Source organism: Pholcus phalangioides, unplaced genomic scaffold, assembly GCF_987345545.1.
Source record: "Pholcus phalangioides strain wild (caught in Gottingen) unplaced genomic scaffold, Ppha-v1.0 ptg000024l_1, whole genome shotgun sequence".
NCBI classification, from domain to species: domain Eukaryota; kingdom Metazoa; phylum Arthropoda; class Arachnida; order Araneae; family Pholcidae; genus Pholcus; species Pholcus phalangioides.
In genome coordinates this window covers 19029542-19042310 of record NW_028301616.1, presented here as the reverse complement: position 1 = coordinate 19042310, position 12769 = coordinate 19029542, and the positions used below count along the sequence as shown (strand labels likewise).

Here is a 12769-nt window from a genome sequence, read left to right as displayed (position 1 = left end):
TTCTTGGCGTCCTCGATTGATCTAAAAAACACTAAAACGCTCCACAAGAGATGATGATGATGATGCTGCCCGTGATGACGCCCGTTCCGTATAATAAAAAGTCCCGAACCACATCGAATGGCTCCGTTAATGGCCACTGTCTGTGCCATAAAAACAGGGACAAAAAAAGAAGCCGTTAAATTTTAAGAGACATTCTAATTGGATCACTCTCTGAAGTTATAAGGTGACCGACCATTCATTTACTAAGCGTTGTTGCCCCGATCGTATATCATCGTAAACTATTCCAGAAGTTATCGTCTGTTTAGATCGTTACGTCATATAAACAATAAGAGTCGTAAATGTGTCATAAAAATCGTAAATCTACGATTATAAGCGAAACTCAACAGATTTTTTTCCGATAGTTAATAGCATGGCTCAGATTGTGCAGGGGATCATCGATGCATGGGCCACGTGTGGCCCTCGAAGCTCTTTTACCCGAAGACGAAAAGGCTGACATAGTTACTATAACGAATTATAGAGTTATTATACCTCAATGAAAGAAAAAAAGACGTATTCCCGAATTAGAGAAAAAAAGTAATTTCAAAATAACTTTTGGAAATAATTTCAGAATTGATGAGAAATAATTTTAAAATTACCGAAAGAAATAATTTCAGAATTATAGAAAAAAATAATTTCAGAATTATAGAAAAAAATAATTTCAGAATTATAGAAAAAAATAATTTCAGAATTATAGAAAAAAAATAATTTCAGAATTATTGGAAGAAACATGTAATTTCAGAATTATTGGAAGAAGCATGTATTTTCAGAATTATTGGAAGAAGCATGTATTTTCAGAATTATGGGAAGAAGCATGTAATTTCAGAATTATTGGAAGAAGCATGTAATTTCAGAATTATTGGAAGAAGCATGTAATTTCAGAATTGTTCAAAGAAATAATTTCAAAATTATTGAAAGAAATGATTTCAGAATTATTGGAAGAAATGATTTCAGAATTATTGGAAGAAATGATTTCAGAATTATTGGAAGAAGCATGTAATTTCAGAATTATTGGAAGAAGCATGTAATTTCAGAATTACAGTATATTGAATTTATCAGGAATTGAATTCATTTTTGAATTTATTAGGAATTGAATTCATCTTTGAATTTATTAGGAATTGAATTCATCTTTGAATTTATCCATCTATCAAGGAATCATTTTATAGTTATTGAAAGATTGAAGAATTGGCGGAATAAAGTATTTCGCAAAATTCATGAAAATTCATAAGTAATGAAAAGGAAAATTTCCAAATCAATTAGAGTTTATATTCAAAGAAAAATATTTCCGGATTCATCTTTAATGAAAAAATAATTTCAAAAATTGAGGAAAATAATTTCATAAATTAATGAAAATAATTTCAAAAATTAATGAAAAAGGATTTCATAGTACATAAAAAAAGTAATTTCAGAATAAGTAAAAATTCATATTTGATTTAAAAAATAATTTCAGTATTAATGGAAATTTATATTGAATGGATAAATAATTTCTAAAAATATATAATGAAAATCAATACACTCTATTATGAAAAAATTAATCCTAAAATTAATAAAAGTGTAAAATAAGGGCGGCACAGAAATTTATAAATTGTTATGGGTGGTGAAATTTATGAATAGGCAAGGGTGGCACGAAATTTATGAATAGACAAGGGTGGCACGAAATTTAGAAATATACTCAAAGGTGGCAGAAAATTGCAATATCGAGGGCAGCAGAAATTCATAAATGGAAAAAATTATCAATAGGCAAGGGTGGTGAAAAATTAAGGCAAGAGTGGAAGAAATTTATATAAATTGGTAATGGTGGCAGAAAATTATAAATAAGCAAGGGTTGCAGAAAATTATGAATATAGGCAAGGGTGACTGAAATTTAAAATTTTTTAAGGGAGGCAGAAATTAATAAGTAGGCAAGGATTGAAGAAAATTATAAATCAGCAAGTTTGGCAGAAAATTATAAATATAGGCGAGGGCGGCAGAAATTTATAAATATAGGCGAGGGCGGCAGAAATTTATAAATTGGTAAAGGCAACAAAAATTTATAAATTGGTAAAGGCAACAAAAATTTATAAATTGGCAACAAAAATAGGAGAGTGTGGCAGAAAATTATAAATAGGCGAGGGTGGCAGAAAATTATGAATAGGTAAGGCTGACGGAAATTTGTAAATGGGCAAATGAGGCAGAAAATTATGAATAGGTGAGGGAGGCAGGAATTTATGAATAGGCAAGGGTGGCAGAAAATAATAAATAATCAAGGGTGGCAGAAAATAATAAATAGGTAAGGGTGGCAGAAAATAATAAATAGGCAAGGTGACAAAAATTTATAAATCGGCAAGTGTGACACAAAATTATAAACACAAGCAACAGTTGCAGAAAATTATGAATAGGCAAGGGTGACTGAAATTTACAAATTGTTAAGAGAGGCAGAAATTAATAAGTAGGCGCAAAGGATTGAAGAAAATTATAAATCGGCAAGTTTGGCAGAAAATTATAAATAGGCGAGGGCGGCAGAAATTCATAAATTGGTAAAGGCAACAAAAATTTATAAATTGGTAAAGGCAACAAAAATTTATAAATAGGCAAGTGCGGCAGAAAATCATAAATAGGTGAGGGTGGCGAAATTTATAAATGGGTGAGGGTGGCGAAATTTATAAATGGGCGAGGGTGGTGAAATTTATAAATTGGCAAGGGTGAATAGACAATTGCGGCAGAAATTTATAAATATTCAAGGGTGGCAGAAAATTATACATATAGGCAAGAGTGGCAGAAATTTATAAATGGGGACAATGGGCAGAAATCAAAAATAGGGAAAAGGAGGCAGAAATTTATAAATGGGGACAATGGGCAGAAATCAAAATAGGGAAAAGGAGGCAGAAATTTATAAATGGGGACAATGGGCAGAAATCAAAAATAGGGGAAAAGGAGGCAGAAATTTACAAATGGGGACAATGGGCAGAAATCAAAAATAGGGAAAAGGAGGCAGAAATTCATAAATGGGGACAAAGGAGGCAGAAATTTATAAATGGGGACAATGGGCAGAAATCAAAAATAGGGAAAAAGAGGCAGAAATTTATAAATGGGGACAATGGGCAGAAATCAAAAATAGGGAAAAGGAGGCAGAAATTTATAAATGGGGACAATGGGCAGAAATCAAAAATAGGGAAAAGGAGGCAGAAATTCATAAATGGGGACAAAGGAGGCAGAAATTTATAAATGGGGACAATTGGCAGAAATCAAAAATAGGGAAAAGGAGGTAGAAATTCATAAATGGGGACAATGGGCAGAAATCAAAAATAGGGAAAAGGAGGCAGAAATTTATAAATGGGGACAATGGGCAGAAATCAAAAATAGGGAAAAAGAGGCAGAAATTTATAAATGGGGACAATGGGCAGAAATCAAAAATAGGGAAAAGGAGGCAGAAATTTATAAATGGGGACAATGGACAGAAATCAAAAATAGGGAAAAGGAGGCAGAAATTCATAAATGGGGACAATGGGCAGAAATCAAAAATAGGGAAAAGGAGGCAGAAATTCATAAATGGGGACAAAGGAGGCAGAAATTTATAAATGGGGGACAATGGGCAGAAATCAAAAATAGGGAAAAGGAGGCAGAAATTCATAAATGGGGACAATGGGCAGAAATCCAAAATAGGGAAAAAGAGGCAGAAATTTATAAATGGGGACAATGGGCAGAAATCAAAAATAGGGAAAAGGAGGCAGAAATTTATAAATGGGGACAATGGGCAGAAATCAAAAATAGGGAAAAGGAGGCAGAAATTCATAAATGGGGACAATGGGCAGAAATCCAAAATAGGGAAAAGGAGGCAGAAATTTAGAAATGGGGACAATGGGCAGAAATCCAAAATAGGGAAAAGGAGGCAGAAATTCATAAATGGGAACAATGGGCAGAAATCAAAAATAGGGAAAAGGAGGCAGAAATTTAGAAATGGGGACAATGGGCAGAAATCAAAAATAGGGAAAAGGAGGCAGAAATTTAGAAATGGGGACAATGGGCAGAAATCAAAAATAGGGAAAAGGAGGCAGAAATTTAGAAATGGGGACAATGGGCAGAAATCAAAAATAGGGAAAAGGAGGCAGAAATTTAGAAATGGGGACAATGGGCAGAAATCAAAAATAGGGAAAAGGAGGCAGAAATTTAGAAATGGGGACAATGGGCAGAAATCAAAAATAGGGAAAAGGAGGCAGAAATTCATAAATGGGGACAATGGGCAGAAATCAAAAATAGGGAAAAGGAGGCAGAAATTTAGAAATGGGGACAATGGGCAGAAATCAAAAATAGGGAAAAGGAGGCAGAAATTTAGAAATGGGGACAATGGGCAGAAATCAAAAATAGGGAAAAGGAGGCAGAAATTTAGAAATGGGGACAATGGGCAGAAATCAAAAATAGGGAAAAGGAGGCAGAAATTTAGAAATGGGGACAATGGGCAGAAATCAAAAATAGGGAAAAGGAGGCAGAAATTCATAAATGGGGACAATGGGCAGAAATCAAAAATAGGGAAAAGGAGGCAGAAATTTAGAAATGAGAGAAAACGGAAGGAAATACTATTAAAAGTTTCGAAATAGAGTTTGGGGTTATATGGAAATAACTAAGTAAGATTGGTCCCCCATTAGAAGAAGCGGGCGGGGGGAGGGGTGATTGCCCACCTTCCTCTCTCCCCCCCCCCAACTTTAAGTTTCTAGCTTCCCTGGTTAAACGTGTTGCGATTCACAATTTTAGTGTAAGAAATGATGTATTTATACGTACATAATAAAAACGAAATGCAATTTCATTTACAACGCAACTAGAATATTAATGCCCGTGTCACGATCAATGTGTGAATTCTGGCAGGTTGTCGAATCGGCCGCCAGACTTCACATATTGGCAATAATACATATGCAGGGCTACACAGGAATGCGAATTGCATCACGAGATACAATTTCTTGTTGAACATTTGCCAAAATAGAAGAATAGACAAAAAGAAATGCGCGGAATATTTACGAGCATTTCTTCGCTCATCATTTTCCATCTACGAACTCATTTTTCACGGACTTGTTTACTTACGTTTGTCGTATAGAAATGTTGAAAGGTGTTGCCACCATTTTTGAATCATCCTCATTTATCGAATGTGAAGTTTGACTTATAGATGTATTTACGTGAAAATAAATAATTCTTTTCGATTGATGTCGTAGTAGGTTTTTCTAACTTGTTTGTATAACGCAGAGGTGCACAAACTCCGGTCTGCGGGTCAAATGCGGGCCCGTCAAGGGGGTTCCATTGATCATTGATCATTTTTGTCGCACCGCGGTCATTTTCTGCACACGAGGGCTAATTAGACCGGGACCTACAATTTATTGCCGATTCCGAACGGCAGGCTTGTTTTTTTTTTTAACTCATCGGGGGGATTTGTGCGCTAACCCCCTTAATGGGGGACTCTGCGGTAGCACTTTTTTCCTTTGGTCATGTCGCCCTTTTTGTTTTTTGTTGTACCCCTGGGTCAGGAAATTTTGCTGACAAGAACGAACCGGGTATCGAACTCACGACACCTCTAAACATCCTTTGGTACTTTAAACGAGCATCATATCGACCTGGTTACCGCATTCAAGGGGTTCCATCCGGCCCGCAAAAATTATTCGGGCAGAAAAGTATAAATACACACAACATGATAAATACTTGAGCTGACAATATTTCTTTCATAAGAATACAGAGTATTGTTGTCAAGGGCAGTAAAATTTCCGATGCCCCCTTTGAGACCTGCTGGTGACCAGCGTATGCACCTGCCCATGTAACCTCAACTTTTTTGTGGAGAAAATAAATGCTCCCTTCGGGGAACCCCGTATGGCGAACTATGTTTGCCGGGCCGGGGGTTAGTATCTCTAACCTCAACTTTATGGCTTCTTGCCCGCTGGTGGTCTTTCGGTACTTAGTGCTCCGGACGTCGCATGCGCTCTTCCACCACGGCCCAAACGCTCTGGGTGACCAGCTTACATCCCGAATGGGGACAGAGCGGGGGTCATGGTCGGTTTCGGGTCCTCGCGATGCGATTCTGTCACTATGGCCACTCGATCACCACAGCGGTTGGACTGAAACGGTTGTGCAGTGTGTGCACCCTTGGCAAAGTGAGACGCTGCGAGATCGTATAAGCAGTGCCGTCTTAACGCATGGGCTGAACTGGGTATGGCCCAGGGTGTCTTCAATTCACATGGAGGTGGGGCACGCACGTGAATACGAGATTTGGTTAAAATATTTTATAGCAAACATATGTAAATTGGTAGGTAGATATTTCTAGTCGGAAATGGGGGGGGGGGGCAGAAAAACCGCTTTCTCCGGGCGCCTACAATGCTTTCAAGACGACCCTGTGTGTGGGTATCATAACAGCTGAGCCATCGTTAAAGCCTAGGTACGCGTGCTGGAATCGGTACAGTAGGGTATGTGGTAAGCGTTTGAGTGGTTTTGCGGAGGCGCAAATAAGAACTGCTCTAAAACTTTTAGATTCAATCATAAAACATATTCATCCATCGCTAGCTTCTCAGTTCCAATCTGGTAGCTAGGTGGCAGCACCCGCACATGCTTTCGATAAAATAATATACGAGATCATTCCACGGACGAAATAGTGTCCGAAAAGAATGAAAATTGTACGTTTACTTGTCCAGAATCAGACGGCCTGAACTAAAACAGCCATCTCTTTCTCAAACAATGGATTACTCAACACTGGAATCATTGTTAATCGACAATATATAGAGAGCACGTGCTTCATTATTAATTTTTTTGCGAGTGGACATGGCATCCTCGTATACCCCTTCCGCACACGAAATTTATTACCTTCTCAAGTAATAGGTTCATTTCCCTCTTAAAGTAGGTAAGTAATTAATCAATTTTGTTAATTAACACTGTCGTAATTACCAGTAATGTGCGAGTTTTCTCGTAAATTCATTTCGTTTACGTCATCCTCGATAAGAGGAAAGAGAATATTACGATTTTTTTTCAATTAGAGAAATTTAATTAGTAATGATCACGAATTTTCGGGTCGGAAGGGACCACTCTTTCGGGCGGGGGGTGCGACAGCTGTGGCTACACCGGGTCGTGCTTAATTGGGCGCCCCCCTCCCCTGAAATCACAATAACGAAAATTGCGATAAATAAAAAATTGGAATTTTTTCTTACACTTAAAAAATATCGATGGAAATCCAAAAAATAATAGCAAAAATTTCCCTCCCAACATGGGGAGACCTGCAATTATTTCCACGTCTGGGGTAGGGTTGACCCTGAATAGTGCCTTTCTAACGCATGTGGCCATCCGGCCACGGCAATGGGGCCTCAAGAGAAGAGGCGTGCCTTACAAAAATGAGAACTGATTGAAATTTTCGAGAACTTGCCAAGTAGGGCCTCGGAAAAATCACTTGACCCGGGGGGGGGGGCATAATTCTCTTGAGACGACCCTGCGTTTCATATAATTGTACGTGCGTGCGGACCTGTTCTCTATGCGAATCTAAAATTTTAGATCTATCGTCGTATTAAATGCAATATTATCATATACACATTTCGCTCGGGGAGAGGGGATGCTCCCCATAGATCCGCACCTGACGTGTGCGGAGGTCTTCCGTCACTAGGAGGTGCTGAACAGGCCTACAACGGTAAAATTATTCAATCATTTCACTTCATTCATAGTTAGAAAAAATTGACGGCAGATGGTAGCACACCACGTATAGCAAATCATTGCACAAAAACAGACTTCACGTTAGGTTCACAGTACATGCACGCAAAGGGCCCAGGGTGGGTCAGTCTAGGACCCACCTGCTAAAATCTCTCCATTGAAACAGAGTGGTAGGGGCATGATTTGGTTAGGAGGAGATATATTTATCTTGGCATTTACTGACACGTTCGAATGTATTGATACTTTTCTACCGGAACACATCTGGGCCGAATGTTGTGTACCCCTGGTTTACATCAGTTATGTTTTTTCTCGAAGTGGATGGAACCCCCCCCCCCCATACAATACTTCCAGGATGGCAGAGGATCCCCAGGATATTTATTGTTCGGCTCGGGAGCTGATGTTGCTGCTAAGATGGCCTTGACAGGGAGGCTGGTAGAAGCTATGAATATTGGGTCCTGTGCAGGGCCGTCTTAAGAGCATCATGGGGCCCCCCGGACAAATGATTTTTCTGAGGCCCTACCAGGCAAATTTTCGAAAACGTCAACCAGATCCCATTTTCGTGAGGCCCCTTTTCTCTTGAGGCCCCCGGGCCGTTCGCGGGTGGGCCCATGGCTTAAGATTGGAAGCGGAGATAATTAAAAAAAATTCTGGAAGTGAGGGAGGAAGGCAGCAGTAAAGTATATATCAATCTTTAAAAATATAGATGATGACGATGACCCCATCTTGTGTATTGTGTGAATACAAATACGATTGAACATTTGAACACCCCCTCTTGCATTTCAGGGCGAGAAAAATATGTACTTGCCGATACTTTTGTGGATCGCTCATGTCGTAAGGACCGGGCTGTCGAACGGTAAGGTTTGATCAAATGGCAACAACAGTTCGTGACTGTAACATATACAGTGTGTCCCATAAATCCGTAAATAGTTTAAAAATTCATAAAAAGGGAAGGATTCAATATATTTGAATGCGGTTTGCGAAAACGTTATTCTCACGGATTTTTTTTTTTTTTGGCACTGCATGGAAGCAAATCGCTGGAAATATGCTAATCAGAGTCTTATAAAACACAAGGTGTGCGATTAACAGCTTATTTCTGAATTGTCTTTCTTGTTACTGGCGCATACACGTTTTTCATTGCGATGTTGACATTGGTGGATAAAGCACTGGTGGTGAAGTTGGTTTAGCTCATCCACGGCTTAAACTATACGAACGTATCGGACACTGAAAAGACTGAAGAAAGGTTCGAGCCCGGACGTCTGGTATTTGGTTCCTTGCAGAGTCCTCTATCGACAAAAATTTGAACTAAATTCTTTTCCTTCACCAAAAGAAAATCCTCTTTCGTGAGAATAACTCTTTCTCAAACCCCATTCAAATATATCAATTCCTCTGATTTTTTGTTTGATTTTTTTTATGAATTTTAAAAGTATTTACGGATTCCACTGAAGTGACCTGCAGCACAGTTTCAGAGCACTTAAGCGGATCGCGATCCAGTTCCACGGCAGTTATGTTACCCGCAGCACAGTTCCGAATCACTTAACCCTTTGAGCAGCAATTAGAAATTACCAAACCTCCCTTCAAAACACCATATATATTTTTAATGAAGTAGACTTTCTTCCGATTTTCAGCCGGTGCCATCTACGGGAAAAGGTTTCCATTGACCAATCAACTTCACAAAATATCTGGGGGGCTTGTCAGTGATAAAATAAGAATCTTTTATGAAAACGAGATAACTCGTCAATGCCGCCGAAAGGGTTAAGGGATCCGCCGCACCTTTACAGATCACTTAATTTATCTGCGGCACCTTTACAGACCACTTAAGTGCCCTGCGCTGCTGTTCCAGATCACATTTTCAAACAGATGAAGTGGCCAGCACTCTCCTAAAATTTGAGAGCCCTTGAGTTATTTGATAACACTTCATGACTCTTTTTCCTTATTCTCCATCCCTAGAGTATAGTGATTCGGATCGAACATTTTTGAGATAATTATATCAGGATTTGTTTTTATTCTGTTATAGAAGAGGGTGTGGTTTTGGCGCCGAAATGCGAAGATTCCGACGAAGTGATCGCCAATCCGAGGAACTGTTCGACATTTTTCCTTTGTCTGCGAGGTAATTTGAGCCTGGTGTCGTGCGAACAGCATCAGCTCTTTTCCGAGATCCAAGGCAAATGCGACTGGGCCGAGAACGTCAATTGGGAATGTGAGTATTCAACTAGGCTTCCTTCCTTTCTTTCGAACCGAGCACAACTATCGCCATGTGCAATTTACTGCCTAGTTGTTGTGCCGGAAGTGTGAGTGTGTGTACCTAACAGTCTGAGTGCGTATTTAGTGTTGTTTTTGATTTTTCAGTGCTTCCATCTATATTTCAGAAGTGAAGCGAAATGATTGAATATATGTGTCATTGTAGGCCTGTTGCTCTCTATGGCGAGACTTTTTAACGGGGAGATATCGGTTCGCATTCGCTCCTCGAAGTTGGAAACTTCGACCGACCACCACTGTGGCGATGGGGTGGGGGGGGGGGGTTCAAGCCCGCGAATTCGTCGCGGCTTGACCGCGAATGGTGGTCGAACCAATCGACCACCACAGCGGCATATTCAACTAAACTGCTACTTCACCAAACACCGATTCCGGCCATATCACTATATTGCTGTTTACTGCCATTAATGGGTTGGATTGAAATGAAGTCGCAATCTATCGATGGCCGCCTCAAGCTCGTTAGGTAAAATATATTATCGATATTTTTTAAAAAAATTATCAACGGCAAATAAAGTTGCCAATTTGAGCAAAAGAAAATGGTCAAAGGCAAGTGAAGTTACTAATTTGAGCCAAAGAAGTTATTAAAGGGAAGTATAGTTTGCTAATTCAAGCCAAAAAAAAGTCAAAAGCAAGTGAAGTTCTAACAAAAAAAAATGGTCAAAGGCAAGCAAAATTGCTAATTATTGGTAAATGAAGTTTCAAACTGAAAATTCGTTAGCACCAAAAAAATTTTCACATTTTGCCGCTGTAAATTCACGTACTCCCCAAGGGGAGTGGTTCTCTCCTTTATTGTTTCTAATATATATAAACGATCTCCCTGAAGCCCTCAACTGCACCACTAGATTTTTTGCTGATGACTGTGTAATCTACCGCGCAATTAATCACAAGTCTGATCAAGAAATTCTCCAACTTAATCTTGTTTCCATCTCAGACTGGTTCTCATTTTGGCATATGCCTATTAACCTATCTAAAACAGTTTTCATTAGAGCTACTCGTAAAACTCTTCCCCTCGAACTCTCATACTCAATCAGTAACGTAACCATACCCCAAGTTTCTCAATTTAAATATATTTGGGAGTCATAATCTCTCTCTCTCTCTCTCCGTTGAAATAATAATATCGATTATATCTATATACCAGAAATGTCTCAAACTTTTTTCCTTCGCCGCAACTTCAAACATTCTACTCGTGACGTCCGACTTCTCTGTTACCAAACTTATATTTCTCCCGTTCTTTCTTATGCAGCTGAGGTCTGGGACCAGGGCCGCAGGGTAAAATAGAGACGGCCCTGCTGGGACCCCCCCCCCTCCCCCACACCTCTAGTAACATCGACAAACTTGAATCTATCCAAAATAAATCCTCCCGCTTTTTCGACGACTGTTGGTTATCTATTAGTTCAGTTTCCGCTCTTAAACTCGAACTTAATCTCCACCCACTCGCTACTCACCGACTGATCTCCCGCTTAGCCATGCTTTACAAGATTATTCATGGCCATGGGAGGAGATACGGGAAGGGGGACGTGGGCCCCCCCCCCATAATCAAAGGCGAAGTCGACAGATCGAATACATATATGTATAGATGAATCGACATCACCATCATCTTGCCCCCCCCCCCAGAAATAATGTCCGTGCCCCCCCCCAGACTTCCAAGTCTATCTCCGCCTATGTTCATGGCCATTTAAATTTCGGTAAGTCCAGTTTTCTGACTAAGCCTTCATATATTTCCAATAGACTCGACCACCCCAAAAAATTAAGACCTATTTTTGCCTCTACAGATTGTTTTAAATCCAGTTTCTTTCCCAATACCATAGTTGAATGTAACAACAAACTCCACCCACGATCTCAGATTTCTTGTCAAATGTTGCAAAGCATATGTGTACAAAAAATCTACCGGGTGCTCTTGTATAAGCCTCGAATAAGCCATCAACATTGCATAAATAAATAAAGTCACTTCTGGGATTACATAAAACGTGTATGTACGTCAAACCTCCTTTTACGTGTATTTCCGAGTGAAACGACACCGATCTTAATTAGTAGTCAAGCTCAACGTTAATGGTTGCCAATTAGGACTTCGAGAGCTCTCTTAATGGCCAAGAATAATTATCAGGAAAGTGGGAGGAAGAAGTGAACCCATTAAACAGTTCAATTTCTTTTCAGGGCTTCATCGATATTAATGTACAGCGGAGGCGGAAAAAAAATTATCCATAAAAACATTGGTTTTTTTTTTGCTCAGGCTGTACAGGATCTGATGCGTTGCCAATGACATTTGGGCAATGAGCCAGAGCCAAGAAATAGGGAATATTTTTGTGTGTGTGAGCAAATCGAAATAATATGCTTTTTTTTCGTGAATAACATATTATTTGTTCTGTTTTTAATTTCTTCGAATAGGTCGTAGAAGGAAGTCGGTATGGCTCCGGGAAGGAATCGGGGCCCCCGGGTACGAGGCGGTCGCTGTTCACAGAGAATACCCTCGGAGGTGGAGACGGAAAAAATTCTCAAGAGAAAGTCCAATTTTTCCCTCTTTGAGAGGATGATTTTTTTGCCTTTTTTTTTGGATTATCGAACTAAAATTAATTTTTTTTTTGCAAGAAATTTGTGCGATTTTATTCCGTTAAATTTCTTTCCCTTCTTTTGATACGGCAGTCGAACTGTGCCAATTTCAACTACAGTCAAATCCCGTTTTAACTGATACCGTTATAGCGGGAAATCTGGTTTTGACAAAAACTTTTCTAATCCCCAGATTAGTTTATATAGGCACAATGCAAAAACATCGAATTCCTTTATGAAGAATTTCGTTATAATAAAGGGATTTCTCCGGTCTCTTGGGGTTCGTTGTAATGGG

At 39.2% G+C, this 12769-nt stretch overlaps 1 long non-coding RNA gene across 1 annotated transcript in view; it reads left to right on the top strand.

The window, feature by feature from the left end:
• Positions 1–12509, top strand: part of LOC149068906 (uncharacterized) — a 78742-nt gene extending 66233 nt beyond the window's left edge. Inside the window, exons 2-3 of the long non-coding RNA XR_016195111.1 lie at positions 9692–9874; positions 12316–12509. This is a non-coding gene — a long non-coding RNA (uncharacterized LOC149068906). The remainder of the gene's footprint in view (positions 1–9691; positions 9875–12315) is intronic.
• The last annotated feature ends 260 nt before the right edge of the window (positions 12510–12769 follow it).